The 16733-nt window shown below is 42.7% G+C and overlaps 1 pseudogene; it reads right to left on the bottom strand.

Annotated features, from left to right (window-relative positions):
* LOC124805596 overlaps positions 1–8803 on the bottom strand; it is a 79024-nt pseudogene extending 70221 nt beyond the window's left edge.
* Between the last annotated feature and the right edge of the window lie 7930 nt (positions 8804–16733).

Raw genomic sequence — 16733 nt, 5'->3', positions numbered from 1 at the left:
CTCTTATTTTATTAGATAGCAACTGTTCAGTCACATTAGTCATAATTTTTGAAATCTGATTGATTCCTACCTGAAATCCTATATTTTTGGTCTGTTGGTCTTCCTTAACGTCTGAATGTAGTGACTATTTTCATTTTTGATTCAGGAGATTAAGGCGACAAAACAGGAGACAAGAAACGTAAATAACTTAACAGTTTTTGTAAAAGTAACATGCGAATTATCACTATGGACGATCTGACATAACATATAAAGTTTTGAAGGAATTCAAATCCAAATACGTTGCTTTGGACTCTGAAGCGGCACAAGATTATGCTTTGACTTACATTCTGTTGGGGCAAATACGAACTGAACAAACTGCAGTCCTTTCTTGTGATTGTAATCCTGCTTTATCACTGAACATAAACTATCTCTATACATCTATGGATTTCACTGTCCACTTAGCATAATGGATCCTCTTGGAGCAGGGATAGGTAGTCCATGAGATGGTTCTTCGAGAGGAAAGTTTTCAGTTAATTTAAAAACTGTCAGTATAATTATCTCATACATCTTATACCTCCAAGGTAAATGCAATACCTTTTTCCAAAATATTTTCAATCAAAACACATGCATCTCTAAAAGTAGTCGCATTATACGCTGTCGTGAAAGAAAGTAATGATGGACTAAAGAGCCATGGACAACTTTTTGCTGACCATTTCCGTTAAATGATCGAAATACCTGTAAAATTATCAGCCTTGAACTAGTAGTGAACTTTAATTTTCTTTTATTTCTGATATATTTGAGAGTAAAATTTCTATTTTATGTTCAATAATACGTACCGGCATTAAATGAATTATTAAATTTCACATTCGTTTCCTCTGTTAATGGCTACCTGCGTTCGCTCCAAAGTTCTGTTTCGCAAATAGCTCATGGTAGATTCCATGCATGAAGTTTGTCGCCGCTTTCAGCTGGTGACTGAGCATAAACTGGCAACATTTTTCAACTGTAAAGATCTTCAAAGCAATGATGTGTCTTATGTCAATAACTTTTCGAAAATATACGAAGTCTTACTTCTTTTAACACAGGAAGTTTAGACAATACCCATGCATATTTATGCAGGTTCACTCGTTGCTGATACAAATCTTCTAATTTTAGTACGTAATTTCTCTGCTCCTGTGTTGGAATTCGTGATTTTTCCAAATAAATCTTCACTTTCCACACAGACAGTATGACACATTGATGTGCAGTTAATTTGCACGCCCACACCCTGTAAAAGAAAACTCTTAATGTAGAAGTTACAGATGGTAGTTTATATTCAGTTATTTCATACTAGTAGAGCAGACACAAGTATATAATTATTTTTTGTAAACGAACGGAAAGCGAAGACACTGTACTTGCTACAATTTCGAACTTGCGTCAAAAGTTGGATGATAGCTGTGGTGGTCTGCACTGCGGCATAAACAGGTTCCGAAATCCGTACTTGTGTGCGGGTAATCCTGGCCTCTCTCTACCTGTCTTGCGGTCACTAGCCCATCACGTCAGACTATTGACGCAGTACTTTCTAAGGACCCCTATACAAGTAAACAACTTGTCTACATGAGACAAGGAATGAAATTATCATCCAGAAGTAATATCTTGTGCAATCCACCCCTTAGCTGAGTGGCCAGCACTTCTGATTGTCATGCAACGGGCCGAGGTTCGATTCGCGGCCGGGTTGGAGATTTTCTCAGGTTGGAGACTAAGTGTTGCGCTGTCTTCATTATCACTGACACAGAAATCATCCAACGTGGCGTCCAATGGAAAGAGTTAAAATTTTGTGAGAGAACCAGATGGTGACTATCGGCTATCAATGCCATACGATTATTCTTTTCATTTCAATTCTGCATTATCGATATTTTTTCTGAGAATTTATCTAAAATCCATGTAAAATGCACAAGCAGATAAAAAAGAAACGTTAAACGAGTAAAAATGAACTTTTCCGAAAAAGGAACGATCTCCAATGGACTAATTCCGAAAGATGAACGAGTTTTCCTATCTCCACATCTAGCCACTCAGGCTTGCAAGGCCTCTGTAGGAGGGAATGTGAAGCGACACTTTAAAACAAAGCCATAGGTAAATTTTTATAATTCTTTTCAAAATTATGAGTAACATGACAATTTAGGAAAATGGTTGTTAAAGGGTTAAACGCTTCCACCGTTTTGTAACATATCTAGAATTTTTGTTATTGTTCAGATCTTTCTTATGGGATGGTCCATTGTACATGCGTTTCACTTGCAAACAACTGTTTTCTTTCTTGCGTCAATGATTATGGTTTGAGTCTAAATAATTTCCAACTGAACCGAAGCTCCTGTCCAAGAGATGAATTAACGTTTACGAATTCAATTACTCGTGTGGTAATGTATGTTTTTTGCAACTTGCATTTAACTTAAAATATGAATCTTATAACTTTCTCTGCTTTCAGCAGGAATGCTAGTGGAGATGAGATACAACTGCAATCAGTATAAACTTTTTAAGAACAGTAATCATCTGTAAGTTTTGTTATTCCTTACATGCTTTACAGGTCAGAAAGTAGTTCACGGCATGGAGATTTTGAAATATCAGGCTGTTCGACATTATTACCTTGGACCTGTATACTCCAGGTTTTCAGAAAGGAAGGTGTTAGGTTATCAGATGGAGCTTCGTTTGCTTGTTACTCACGGTTCATCTACAAGGTGAATCACATGTACTTTTTCCAAATCGGATAATGAATTTGGTAGAAGTAGTGAAATTAAAAATTCACTTAAATATACATTTACGCCCAGAAGTCCTTTCGTTGCCCAAAGTAAGTATTTACTATTCTCGTATATGTTGTCTGTATTACTGTAAGATTGCGTTATAAATTCTTTCTTGGCTACGTGGAAAGGAGAGCTCTTCAGGGTCTTTGCAAAGACATACAAGGGACGTTCAATAAGTAATGCAACACCTTTTTTCACAGCTAATTTGGCTGAAAGAATTGCAGAATTTGTTGTGGGACATCGTGATACTCCTGTCTCAGATCCTATAGTTCCATGAGGCTCCGACAGTTGGCTGCACTATACATAACCTTCAAAATGGCGCCTGTAACGTGGATGCGTTCCAAGCAGAGAGCTGTTATTAGGTTTCTTTTGACGGTAGACCGAAGCACCACAGATACTCATAGGAGCTTCCAAAATGTTCATGGAGACCTGGCAGTGAACGAAAGTACTGTGAGTCGTTTGGCGAGACATCTGTCATCATGGCAACAAGGTCGCGCAAATTTGACCAATTTCGTGCGTGCCGAACGGCCGCAAACAGCTGTGACTCCCGCAATATTGGAAGGTGCGGACACTCTCATTCGAAGTGATCGACGAATCACAATCAGACACCTCGCTGGACAACCGGATGTCTCTGTTGGCAGTGTTAACACACTCGTCCATCAGTTGGCGCATTCAAAGGCGTCCGCTCATTGGATTCCTCGTCACCTGCCGGCCGGAGTGGTCGTGCGGTCCTAGGCTCTACAGTCTGGAGCCGAGCCACCGCTACGGTCGCAGGTTCGAATCCTGCCTCGGGCATGGATGTGTGTGATGTCCTTAGGTTGGTTAGGTTTACTTAGTTCTAAGTTCTAGGCAACTGATGACCTCAGAAGTTAAGTCGCATAGTGCTCAGAGCCATTTGAACCATTTTGAACCTCGTCACCTACCAGAAGACCACTAAGAGGAACGCAGGATCATAGGTTGGGAAATTCCTTGTGCATTACGAGGTTGAGTGTGACAATTTTTTGTCGAACATCGTCACTTGTGTTGAAATGTGTGTCATCACCTCGAATCCAGTCCAGGAAGTGGCATCACACCACCTCTCCTCGAGAATTAAAAAAAAAAAAAAAAAATTCGTAGCTGCACCGTCAGCTGATAAAGTCATGGCGACTATCTTCTGGGACTATGAAGACTATATTATGTTTGATTTTCTTCCTCATGGTGGAACGACCAACTCTGAAGTGTACTGTGTCATCCTCAGGAAACTGAAGGAAGTGCTTCAGCGTTTTTCAGAACAAAAGTGTAGCATTAGTCACTGAGATCCCTTCGTATTTTCATTTACTCATAACCAGACACAAAAAAGTTGTTCACCAACACTAGTAGACTTCTTGTTACGAAGAATGCTCTCTTTTCTTATGTCAGGCTTCTTTTTATATCATCCTTACTACGTTCATCGTGCGCCGTTTTGCTTCCTTTGTCCCAATGTAGCTGGAGCCCCTCATTTCGTCTCTCTCGTGGTTCCCAATTTTGGTGTTAAATTTATCGCTAATTTTATTTCCGCTTCTCAATATTACTTTCGCCTTTCTCTCGTTCATTCTGATTCCATATTGTGTGCTGACTAGACTGTCCACTTCTTGCAACAGGTCCTAATCGTCCTCGTTTTAAGTGGCGGAAGCCGGCCCTTAACACAGTCTTTCTGTAAGTTGCAGTGGAGGCTTGTAATAGCGCTGGCCGGAGGCGGCTGTTGGCGCAGCAGGTGTGCTCTGACGGCCCCAGAGTGTGGACCGAGCGCCCGCCCTGGGCAGGCGGGCTCACTTGATGAACCTGCAGGACAAAGGCGGTCGTGGCGAGCAAACTGCCGCCGCCGCCGGCTGCCAGGCCCGCCTTAACGAGCTGCGAGCCGAGCAAACGGCCGCCGTGCTGCTGTGCTGCCACGCCTGCGTTTGCGGTGGACGCACAGCGGCGAGCCGTGGGCACGTCTGCCGCCCTGCGGCTGCCGTACTCTGCTCATAAGCACGTGTGCGTCCCTCACAATACCGAAGAGCCCTCCAATCACAGGCGAGGTCACGGAAGGTCAGTGGGGTGTGGTGACAGCTTCACGACCAGACTGCAGAGGCTATAATTTATCCTCACTATTTTGTGTACCTCCTTCATGGAGGTGACTTAAGTCACCAATGTCATCCATACATATTACAGAAATGGGTGAACCAAATTCAGCTGAACTTGGTATACATATCACCACTGTCTGGAAAGAATCGCTGTTGGGGTCACAACCACTTACCTATCAAAGTGGTGGGGGTGAAAAAAGCCGTGTAGTTCATGTGGTGCTAATATCCATAATTTATTCATCCAGTATTTGACTGTGTGAGCACATAATGACTTTATACATAATTTCAAAACTTTTCGAAGGCATTTCTCGCTGAAACCCCCACAAAATGATGAAAGGAAAATAAGTTTATCGCTTACTACATTTTCGCTGTTTATGAAGTTTTAATTTATTTCTTATTTTCTGCTAACTGTATTCGTGACACATTTTGCAATTTTGCAGTCGGTATTCACATATACCACTGTATATACAAGCAAATTATATCGCTGTATGACACATAGTTCAGGAGATAAGCCGGCCGGAGTGGCCGAGCGGTTCTAGGCGCTACAGTCTGGAGCCGCGCGACCGCTACGGTCGCAGGTTCGAATCCTGCCTCGGGCATGGATGTGTGTGATGTACCTAGGTTAGTTAGGTTTAAGTAGTTCTAAGTTCTAGGGGACTGATGACCTCAGCAGTTAAGTCCCATAGTGCTCAGACCCATTTGAACCATTTTTTTCAGGAGATAAGACATTATAAGCGTTCAGTTGCGTCAAAATGAAACTGCAGGGCGAAATTCGCTACAGATACAGGTGAAATATGTGTAATAATACGCGTAAAGTATGTTAAATATACGAATATTATATGTGAAATGTATTTGACATGTGGGTACATGTGCAAAGACATGGGTAATATGCTCATCCTAAATCCCCTGAATTATTTCATCCAAATTTTAAACATGTATCAGTTACGATCTGGAATGAAATACTGTTGGGGTAAGAGCCACCTGCCTCTTACCGAGGTGAGTGCGATAACATAGACGGGGAAGGGCTGAGGAGGATGTGGATAGACATAGAGGGGGAAGGAGAGGTGGACACAGTTAGGGGGAAGAGAAGGCGGATAGAGAGAGAGGGGTAGGAAAAGATGGACAGGGAAGAAGGAGGAGTGTGTGGAGGGGAGGAGCCGCTGAGAAATGGGCGGTGGAGTAGATGATGACAGAGGAAATGAAGGAAGAGATGGACTAGTAGAAGACTGCACTAGGCACACATATGGGCAATGGTATGCATTCAGTCCATACTATCCTTGGTGTCTAGTACACAGCCAACCTCGTTTCCCTTTCTCTACTGAGTGAGGTGGCGCAGTGGCTAGCACATTGGACTCGCAATCGGGAGGGCGACGTTTCAAACACACCTCCGGTCATCCGGGTATAGTTTTTCCGTGATTCCCTCAAATCCTTCAGGCAAATGCCAGGATGGTTCCTTTCAAAGGGCACGGCCGATTTCCTTCCCCATACTTACCTAATCCGCCGGAACCGATGACGTCGCTACTTGGTTCCCTCCCACAAATCAATCAATCAATCCCGTTCCCTTCTGGGATCGGTTTCCACAACTCCTCTGGCCACCTTTTCATTGTCATTTCATTTGAAATGGCTAGATAATAGCAATCTCGTTCAATCAATAGCTTGCATTATTTTCTCCCTCACTCTCTTTCGCTTCCATCAGTTGCCAGATTTATTCATTTCTGATGTTGTGTCGTCTTGAGACTCTAGTTTTTCACCTCTCGTAATCAATCTGAGGCATAAAAGTTGATATCTTTCACTGTTCCTTACTTCCCAAGCTCCTAACTCACATATACATAGGCTTTCTACACTGTGCCACAGAAACGAAGGGTAATTTTTCGGAACCCAGTTAATTGCCTCCGATTGCAATGCGTAAGTTTGAAAACTGGCTGAAACGTACCTATAAAATTGCTTTGTAACGCTGAAAGAGGGTGTCGCCCTGCGACGTCACCGTCGGGCTCGGGGGTGCTTCAGGCAGCGAGGTGTCGACACGTACAGAAGAAAGGCCACAGCATGGAAGTTTATGTGAGTTGTAAGGTGGGTTAACAATGTCACACTGGCACCAAATTTCAGCTCAGTTTTTCACAACGACACCGTGGACGTGTCACAGGATGAGAAGATCGTAAGAATCTCTCTTACCCAAATTCCACCCCTTCTTTTGACATCTCAGCGATGGAGATCGGAAGCGCTACACCTAGCTTTGAAATCATGTGCTTTTCTTTTGGGTGGCAGAGGCTAACATTTCAGTCATATCACCCCTCACAATCGACACGAAACTCCCACGCGGGGTGGCATAAACGAGGTGAACGAAACAACCCCTTTCAATAGGGCGTTGATTCCCATACATTTAGTGGCTGAAAACGATAATTCCCGGTGCGATGAGCAACAATAACCCTTTATTGACAACTTTTCACATTACTGACACTCTTGGACGTTTCAACTCATCTCTAAGGACATTGTGGGGCTGCAGCCCCATTGAACGTGATCACGCCCCTTTGGACCGCAGCGCAAACGCAGTGTTTCCTTTAGTGTACACATTGAAACTATTAGAGTCGTTCAAAACCCTTCAAAGAAATTTGAATACGACCCGAAGCAGCAAAAGATAATTATGTTTTTCAATCCTCCTGTTTTCCGCCTCATGTGGCGCGATCACGCAGGAGTGCAACATTAACATGTGCGTGAATAAAGCCCCCCACTTCGCCAACATCCTCGATGCCATCCACGCACCATTCTTGAGCAAGTTACTATTTAACTGCTGGAAATTTAAAACATCAAATCAGCCTGGCGGCTGCTCTAGCACCTTATGGTTAGACAACCCCTGAAACACCCTTTTTATGGGATTTGCCTACCTACTACGGCCACAATATGTTATACTTTACTAGAGTCTTCCATGTATGCTTACCTTATGTTACTCTCCTCATTTTTACGTACCTACTACATCAAACATCGCCTCCCATTTAATATGTAAATTGCGCTATCACAATTATTCTCAGAATTTCTAACATCCCGCATGTCCTTACAGTCTCGTAAGATCTTCCTTTAGGTCGACAAAGAGCAGAATGTAAAACAATGTTTATTTGTATAAGCGAAGTTAAATAAGTAATACAACGCATTTTTTCTTGGCTAATTTCGGTTGAAGAAGGGTGAAATTTGTTTTGGTGCATCGTGAAGTATTCCAGGTTCAGCTCCTATAGTTTCATGAAGTTCCGACTTGTGGCGGCCCTGCAAGTAAGCTTCAAAATGGCGTCCTTAACGGAGGTACGTTCCAAGTACAGAGCTGTCACTGAATTTCTTTTGCCGGAAAAACAGAGTATCGGAGATATGCAGACGCTTGCAGGAGGTGTATGGAGTCCTGCCAGTGAATAAAAGCATGGTGTGTCGTTAGGCGAGGACCTGTCATCATCGCAAAAAGGCCGCGCAAACGACTCCGATCTCCAGCGTGCCGGCTGGCACACACAGCTGTGACTCCTACAATGCTGGAACGTGCAGACACTCTCATTTGTGCTGATAGACGAACCCCAATCAAACACCTCGGTGCTCTACTGGACGTCTCTGTTGCTGGTGCTGATATACTCGTCCACCAGTCAGGTACTCAAGGGTGTGTGCCCGATGGTGTCCTCACCACCTAACAAAAGACCGTAAGGAGCAACGAAGAACCGTCTGCGCGGCTGCAGTACGTGGATGATGAGACGGTTTCTGATGCAGCAAGGCGTTGGCTCCGACCTTGACCAGTAGCGCGCTACCTTTCAGGCAGGCCATCGCATTGAACGGAAATTAGTTGAAAATGAGGGTTTTGTATTCAGTGGAGTGGGGAATAATATGGTGCATTGGAATCCTGAATAAAAAGAAAACCTGCTTTCAGGAAAAAAATGTGTTGCGTTACTTACTGGACGCCTCTCGTATATGCCTTCTCTGTGTGTACTCCAATATGATCATGACATCCTACTAATTTGTGTATAGTTCAGAAACTTGAGATAATATCTTTATAATACGTGCAGATCTAAAATATTCAGTATACGTTCGTGTAATATTACTTAATTTATACTCATATCAAACAGGAAAGGTGTGATTAGCGTTTTTTTGTATAGATGCATTATCCTCAAATCGTCACATACTTTGGGAAATAACAGCCTTTGTACAGATAGAAGCTGTTTCCGATGTTACCTGGAAGGAAGATTAAGGTTTACAGTTTCGTCGACATCGATGTGGTTACATACTGCATGATGTGTGTAATTAAATTTTCTGATGATCGCATTGACACCGAAAGCTTGTTCATAACAAATTATGAGATCGACATTATTGTAGGATAGTCTGCTTTTGTCTTTAATAGCAGTGGCGTGTAATTAAAAAGGGAATCCATAGGTTCACTGGACATCTCCCTCAACACGGTTTACAAGTAAACCGATAAAAATTAACTAAGATTGATGGAGGACCGTGACTGAAATTTTGCTGACCAGTTCTACCGCCGAAGTAATCTTTGTGTGAAATGTCTCGCGAGTTTGGGGAATCACTGGCAGTTTTATTCACATTTCTCAACTCGAGGGTTGGCTCCTGCAATATTGTATTATGGGCAGTACCACCGGCTCCAAAACATTAGGTTTCTGCTCAGATACTCAAGTAGGGTTCAGGAATACACATTGCCGCCAGCGTCACCATAAACTGTCAAATTGGGCCTTTGTTTTCTGTATCACTCCGTGATGCAGGCAGCCAGATCAATGTGGCTAGATGGTCATTTACGCTGTTGCCCCTAAGGTAACGACCATCTCGGACTGTGGTCACCACGCACTGTCTTACGAACCTCGACCATTTACACACTAGGTTCAAGCACGCATTACTGTAACAGCCTGCAGGGTCACGGTATGGCCAGTATATCTACCGGGAATCGCACCTCGGCCCGCCTGATACAGCCAGTTTTGACGTCGACAAGGCATTCTCGAACTTGCGTTTGCTTTATTTTTGACCAATGTCTACTGAGTAAACGTGGCAATCACTGTCTTTATCATTACGGAGATAGATGTCAGCTGGACCAAAGAAGTCTTTGCCATATTCCACAACATAAGTAAAGCCCGTAACAAAAAGTGGAAAGATAATTAATATGAAACGAAGTGATGCTGGGGCCGTGGCAAGACAGTCGCAACTGCACCTTCACATCTCCGTAAAATTACCCTTCTGTAACTTTTTCTACCAAGATTTGGCCGTTTTCATAATTTTGTGTGCAGGTTGAGTAAAAATGAAGCATTCATGCTTCCATAATACTATTAATATGTCACAGAAATCTTATTTCATTTATTTATTTATTTATTGTTCCGTGGGACCAAATTAAAGAGAAGTCTCCATCATCATGGAACGAGTCAATACATGAAATTTTAAGAGCGATATTAGAAACAGATAAAATGAAATATAAAAAAACATATTCAGGTGACAAGTCGTAAGTTTAAATGAAGAAAATCAACAACGTAACACTGGAATTTGCTTAATTGTTTAGCTCTTCCAGGAGCTCCTCGACAGAATAGAAGGAGTGAGACATGAGGAAACTCTTCATTTTAGACTTAAAAGAGTTTGGGCTACTGCTAAGATTTTTGAGTTCTTGTGGTAGCTTATTGAAAATGGATGCAGCAGAATACTGCACTCCTTTCTGCACAAGAGTCAAGGGAGTGCATTCTACATGCAGATTTGATTTCTGCCTAGTATTAACTGAGTGAAAGCTGCTAACTCTTGGGAATAGGCTAATATTGCTAACAACAAACGACATTAAAGAAAATATATACTGTGAGAGCAATGTCAGAATTCCCAGATTTTTGAATAGGGGTCGACAAGAGGTTCTCGAACTTACACCACATATAGCTCGAACAGCCCGTTTTTGAGCCAAAAATACCCTTTTTGAATCAGAAGAATTGCCCCAAAAAATAATACCATACGACATAAGCGTATGAAAATATGCGAAGTAGACTACTTTTCGTGTTGAAGTATCACTTATTTCAGATACTGTTCTAATGGTAAATAAAGCAGCATTTAGCTTCTGAACAAGATCCTGGACATGGACTTTCCACAACAGCTTACCATCTATCCGAACGCCTAGTAACTTGAACTGTTCCGTATCGCTTATAATATGCCTATTCTGTCTGATCAAAATATCGGTTCTTGCTGAATTGTGAGTTAGAAACTGTAAAAACTGGGTCTTACTGTGATTTAGCATCAAATTATTTTCCACAAGCCACGAACTTATTTCATGAACTACATTATTTGTTACTGTTTCAATATTACACACAAGATCCTTCACTATCAAGCTGGTGTCATCAGCAAACAGAAATATTTTTGAATCACCTGTAATACTAGAAGGCATATCATTTATATAAATAAGAAACAGCAGTGGCCCCAGCACCGACCCTTGGGGAACGCCCCACTTAACAGTGCCCCATTGGGACTGAACATCACTACCACTCTCAATATTGCGGAGAATTACCCTCTGCTTTCTGTTCTTAAAGTAAGAGGCGAACCAATTGTAAGCTACTCCCCTTACTCCATAATGGTCCAACTTCTGCAGTAATATTTAGTGGTCAACACAGTCAAAAGCCTTCGTTAAATCAAAGAAAACACCTGTCGTTCGCGACCTTTTATTTAATCCGTCCAAAACCTCACAGAGAAAAGAGAATATAGCATTTTCAGTTGTTAAACCATTTCTAAAACCAAACTGAACATATGACAGCAAATTATGTGAATTTAAATGCTCCAGTAACCTTGTATATACAACATTCTCGATAACTTTAGCAAACACCGATGGCATAGAAATAGGTCTAAAATTGTCAACATTATCAATGTCTCCCTTTTTATAAAGTGGCTTCACTACCGAGTACTTTAATCGGTCAGGAAACCGACCACTCCTAAAGGAAAAGTTACAGATATGGCTGAGAACTGGGCTAACATACATAGAACAATACTTCAGTATTCTGCTAGATACCCCGTCATATCCATGAGAGTTCTTGGTCTTTAGTGATTTTATTATCAACTCAATCTCCCTCTTGTCAGTATCAAGGGGGAGCATTTCAGGTAACAGTCTCGGAACACTTTTTTCTAAGAGAGCTATATGATTCCCTGTTGGGACTAGGTTTCTATTTAGTTCACCTGCTATATTCAGAAAGTGATTATTAAATACTGTACATATATGCGACTCATCAGTAACACGGACATTCCCACTAGGCACTGATTCTATATCCTCGACCTGTCTCTGCAGACCAGCAACTTCCTTTACGGCTGACCATATGGTTTTAATTTTATCCTGAGACTTAGCTATTCTATCTGCATACCACATACTTTTTGCCTTCCTAATAACATTTTTAAGCACCTTACAATACTGTCTGTAATGGGTTGCTGCATTTAGATTTTGACTGTTTCTAACGTTTTGATATAATTGCCACTTTGTTCTACAAGATATTCTTATCCCTCTAGTCAGCCACCCAGGCTGTCTGTTTGTACTAGTTCCCTGTTTTAAAAGTTCTAACGGAAAGCAGCTTTCAAAGAACATGAGAAAAGTCTTGAGAAAAGCATTATATTTATCGTCTACTGTATCAGCGCTATAAACATCTTGCCACTCTTGTTCCTTTATAAGGTTTACAAAGGTCTCTACAGCAACTGGATCAGCTTTCCTGAACAGTTGATGACTATATTTAACACGTGTTGCAGCACAAAAATCTTTTAAAGTTAAAATCTGTGCATCATGATCTGAAAGGCCATTCACCTTTTTGCTAACAGAATGCCCTTCTAGTAATGATGAATGAACAAAAATGTTGTCTATGGTTGTTCTACTGTTCCCTTGCACTCTCGTTGGAAAGAATACGGTTTTCATAAGATTATATGAATTAAAGAGGTCTACCAGCATCCTCTTCCTTGCACAATCACTTATACAATTAATATTGAAGTCACCACATATAACTAACTTTTTGTATTTCCTATAAAGTGAACCAAGAACCTCCTCTAGCTTTAGCAAAAATGTTGTGAAATCGGAGTCTGGGGATCTATAAATAACAACAGTTAGAAGTTTAGCTCCGTTAAATTTAACCACACCTGCACAATAATTCCTGAATAATTCCTGAATAATTTTTTATTTTCACAGAAAACTGTGCCAACTAAAACTTGGAAGCTGTAAGAGTATTGGGTAGAGGGGGAAGAATATTACATAACGACTCCACCTACTTTGCTTGCTTCCTTCGCCATTGGGACTCTATCCAGTCCCAAGTAGCTAGATATTGCCTAAATTCAGAGGTCTCCGGTCGAATAACGTTTTTGCTACAGCACCCGCTCGCCGATCTCGTGTCCTGCATCGTGTCCTGCAATAGCATAGCGAACTAATAGCAGATACTCTGTTGTGGAACATGAGCGAGCAGTTTAGGCGTCAGATGTGTTAACAAACGTTGTTCACATTAGGTAGGTAGCGGCGGTGGCCGTTTCTTTTATTATGCGACTTGGACAATGTATCAACACCAACTAGTGCTTACACATCACCTGCTGTCTTATGTCCACTGCAATCCATTATCTGTAATAGCCTAATCACCACCGAGGGTACCGGACAACTAGATTGTGGTCACTAATTCTAGTGAAGTTTGCACGTGGACTCTGAGTGCTAATTTACACAGTTATGGCTGCTCTGTTCACGGTTAAATCTAACTCATCCTATTCAGTCAGATAAAGCGTGTCTGCCGGCTTCGTGTCGTTGCGCCGTTGCATTTACCTCGCTTAGCGATTTAATACGTTCCTCTGCACCACTGTTCAGCTACATGAGGCACTGCACTTACCCTGCTGAACATTAGAACAGGGTACAGGACAAACACAGGACGAGGTTAGACATAGCAACAACCAATACTGTAGTAAGAAATTGTCGTAGCTGTGTTGGGAAAGAACCAGAGCTCCAAGCCCTAATGGGAAGAACGGAAGTTTAGAACATTATAAGTACCAAAAGCTGGCTAAGGGCCGAGATAAGTTCAGAAGAAATTTTTAGGTAGGACAAAACGGTGTTGAGAAAGGAAGGATTAAATACAGTCGTTGGCGGCTTGTTTGTTGGGGTTACAAGTACGAGTACCTCATCTTCTGTAGAATTTGGAGTAGATACACTGGTTACTGTGATTTTCTTACTTACGGTTTGTTGTCATTGTTTGTGTCTTCCTTATATATTACTTTATGACGAAGTACATATATGGCAGAGCCAGACGAATATTCTGATTTGGGAGAACCTTGAAAAGTGGAAAAGTCCTTCTTCTATTTTTAAGTAGCATAAACGTATCTCTGTCAAGTTTCGCACGATGTTTTGTCTGTCGTTCATCGCTATGTAGGGGTTCTTTTTAAAATTACTCTTTGATTTCATTTTTGTGGTCAATATTAGCGGCACCTACTGACCGTCGTTTACCTCTTACATAGTTTCATCGCCATCTTCGGTTTGGCACTCATTCTCTTCGAACAGACGACGGTACTGTCAATTATGCCTTCATGAAAAGAGATATTTGTTGTATTCAGTCTTGTGTAAACTTTATAGCAATTACAAGTTGTGCATCTAAATCACTAATATGCGTTCTTATATTAGTATGTCTATGTTTGATGTCGTTTATTGCTTTCTATACGTTATCTCACAGCATCTGTCGGACGATAAAATGTATAAACACACAATCCTTAATAAAGAATCATGAGATCAATACCTTTTCATACATTAAAGTTAGCGAAATCTTCCCTTTGTCTTTCTTCCTTCTCTTAAATTTATAGTAACAAAATAAATTTAAGACAAATAATCATTAAATTTGAAACTTCCCGGCAGATTAAAACTGCGTGCCCGACCGAGACTCGAACTCGGGACCTTTGCCTTTCGCAGGCAAGTGCTCTACCATCTTTTTCTTTTTTTTCCCTACCACTTTTTTTTAACTAATGAATAATGAACCGTTGCAGGAGCAGGACGACGGGTAGGGCAGGGGTCGACAGCCGAAGCCTGGTCATCCCGCCGCCACGCCCAAGCAACGTGTTCGAGTTCGAGGATCGAAGGATCAGGAAGAGGATGTAGTCGGTTTGTCGATGTTGTTTTATTTATTTATTTCTTTAATTTTTTTTTTGTATTATGGATTTATTTTTGTTTCATTACAAAGATAGATCCTACAACTGCCGTAGGCGAGCGTCGGAGTCGTCTTCTCGTCTGTTGGGACGGGTTCCCCCCCATTCCGTCCGTAGAGGATCAATATGTTCCAGGATTCTTCTTCATTTTCAGCGTCTCATACCCGGAACGCCCCAGTGAGCAGGAGGATCCGCAAATAATGAACCTAAATAGTTTGCGAAACGAGTTCTGTACTTCGGGTGGCGGCTGAAAGCTGCATGTGTCGTCATCAATAGGGACCAAAAGTCGAGTGTGCCTTTGGGAGCATCGCAAAATATGTAGTAAACGGCCATGCCTTTTAGCCAGTTAACGGCGTTCGTTCTGGTTGATGGAAAGTATACGCCGTCGGGGCGCAATACGTAATCAGGGGAGATAGAGTCCGGCAATCGCCGCAAGAGTAATGCCAGCATGCGCTGCGTCAGTAGCCAGCACTCGCTGGTCGTGGCACACGTCAGACGGTGTGCATCCGAGTCAGCGACTGAGCATGTCGGACACAAGGGGTCGTCCGTCAGATGTATGGAATGTAGCCTCTGACGAGTAGCGAACTTCCCATTCACAACCACGTACCACAATGAACGCACCGTCGTAGGTAGAAAAGGCGTGTGTACCGCTCGCCACACCGTGTTCCAGGCAACTCAGGATGTCTGTGGGTGACCGTATTTACAGGTTGCCGCTGTTGATAGAGACGATAATAGTCTTTTGTGCTGGGCTTCCGTGTCGTTGGAAGTTCTGACCGTAAGTAGCTGAAGTCAATCAAGAACTCTCTGATGTGGGTGAGTGCCGATGAAATGTGTCCTACAGAAACCGGGGCATGCAGAGAGTGTGGTGCCACTTCCGCCATCAGGGTGCCCGTCAGAGTGGCGTGGGCAGAGGTCCACTTGCGACGCATAGTGTTGAGATAAAGCGATCGCGCACGGTTATATACATGAATTAAACCGATACCGCCCGCCCGCTACGGCAGTGTCAGGGTGGCGTATCGGACATTAAAAACCAGACCGGTGCTTACGAAATGTCCATATGCTGCTTGAAATCTGTCGGCCATCGTAGCCGTCAAGGGAAGGATATGCGCAAAATAGTTCAGTTTTGAGGCAAGATAGGTGTTGACATAACGTGTTCTGAGGAGCATATCCAAGCGACGCAGTTTGTTGTCCTGCAGCAGAGCACGTTTCTGGTGTAGGAGCCGGCGGTACGTAGCCGCCGCCGTGCGGCGGACATTGCTAAAGAATTGCACTCCTAAACACTTGAGTACGGGTACCTTGTCAAAGGGCACCGCCGTTTTGTGGGAAAGCCCCCCTCCGACATCCATGTATTTTGTCTTCTTCACGTTGATGACGCTCCCAGCGACCGCCCCGTACTGGCGTAGCCACTGTAGCGCCATATGCATTTCATCCTCTGATCTGGCCAGGAACACCACGTCATCGGCGAATGCACCACAACAAAAGGTCACGTCCCTCAACGAGATACCAGTTAATCGCTGCCGTAGACCATGTAAAGCTGGTTCAAGCGCTGCAGCAAATAATATACCCGACAGGGGACACCCTGGTCGCACTGATAGTCCAACAACAATGTGACCAGACTGATAACTGTTGACCATCATGTGGGAGCGACCTCCGTGGACCAGTCGAAGGACCACCTGTGCAGACTCCGGAGAGAGGCCCATGTGTTGCAAAACTGCGCGTAAGAAACCATGGTCGGCGCGGTCGAATGCGTGGTCAAAATCTACGGCGACAAGGGCGCCTC

The sequence above is a fragment of the Schistocerca piceifrons genome, chromosome 7 (genome assembly GCF_021461385.2).
Source record: "Schistocerca piceifrons isolate TAMUIC-IGC-003096 chromosome 7, iqSchPice1.1, whole genome shotgun sequence".
Classification (NCBI taxonomy): Eukaryota; Metazoa; Arthropoda; class Insecta; order Orthoptera; family Acrididae; genus Schistocerca; species Schistocerca piceifrons.
Note: the sequence above shows the minus strand (reverse complement) of the source record. Positions and strands in the feature narration are given on the sequence as shown.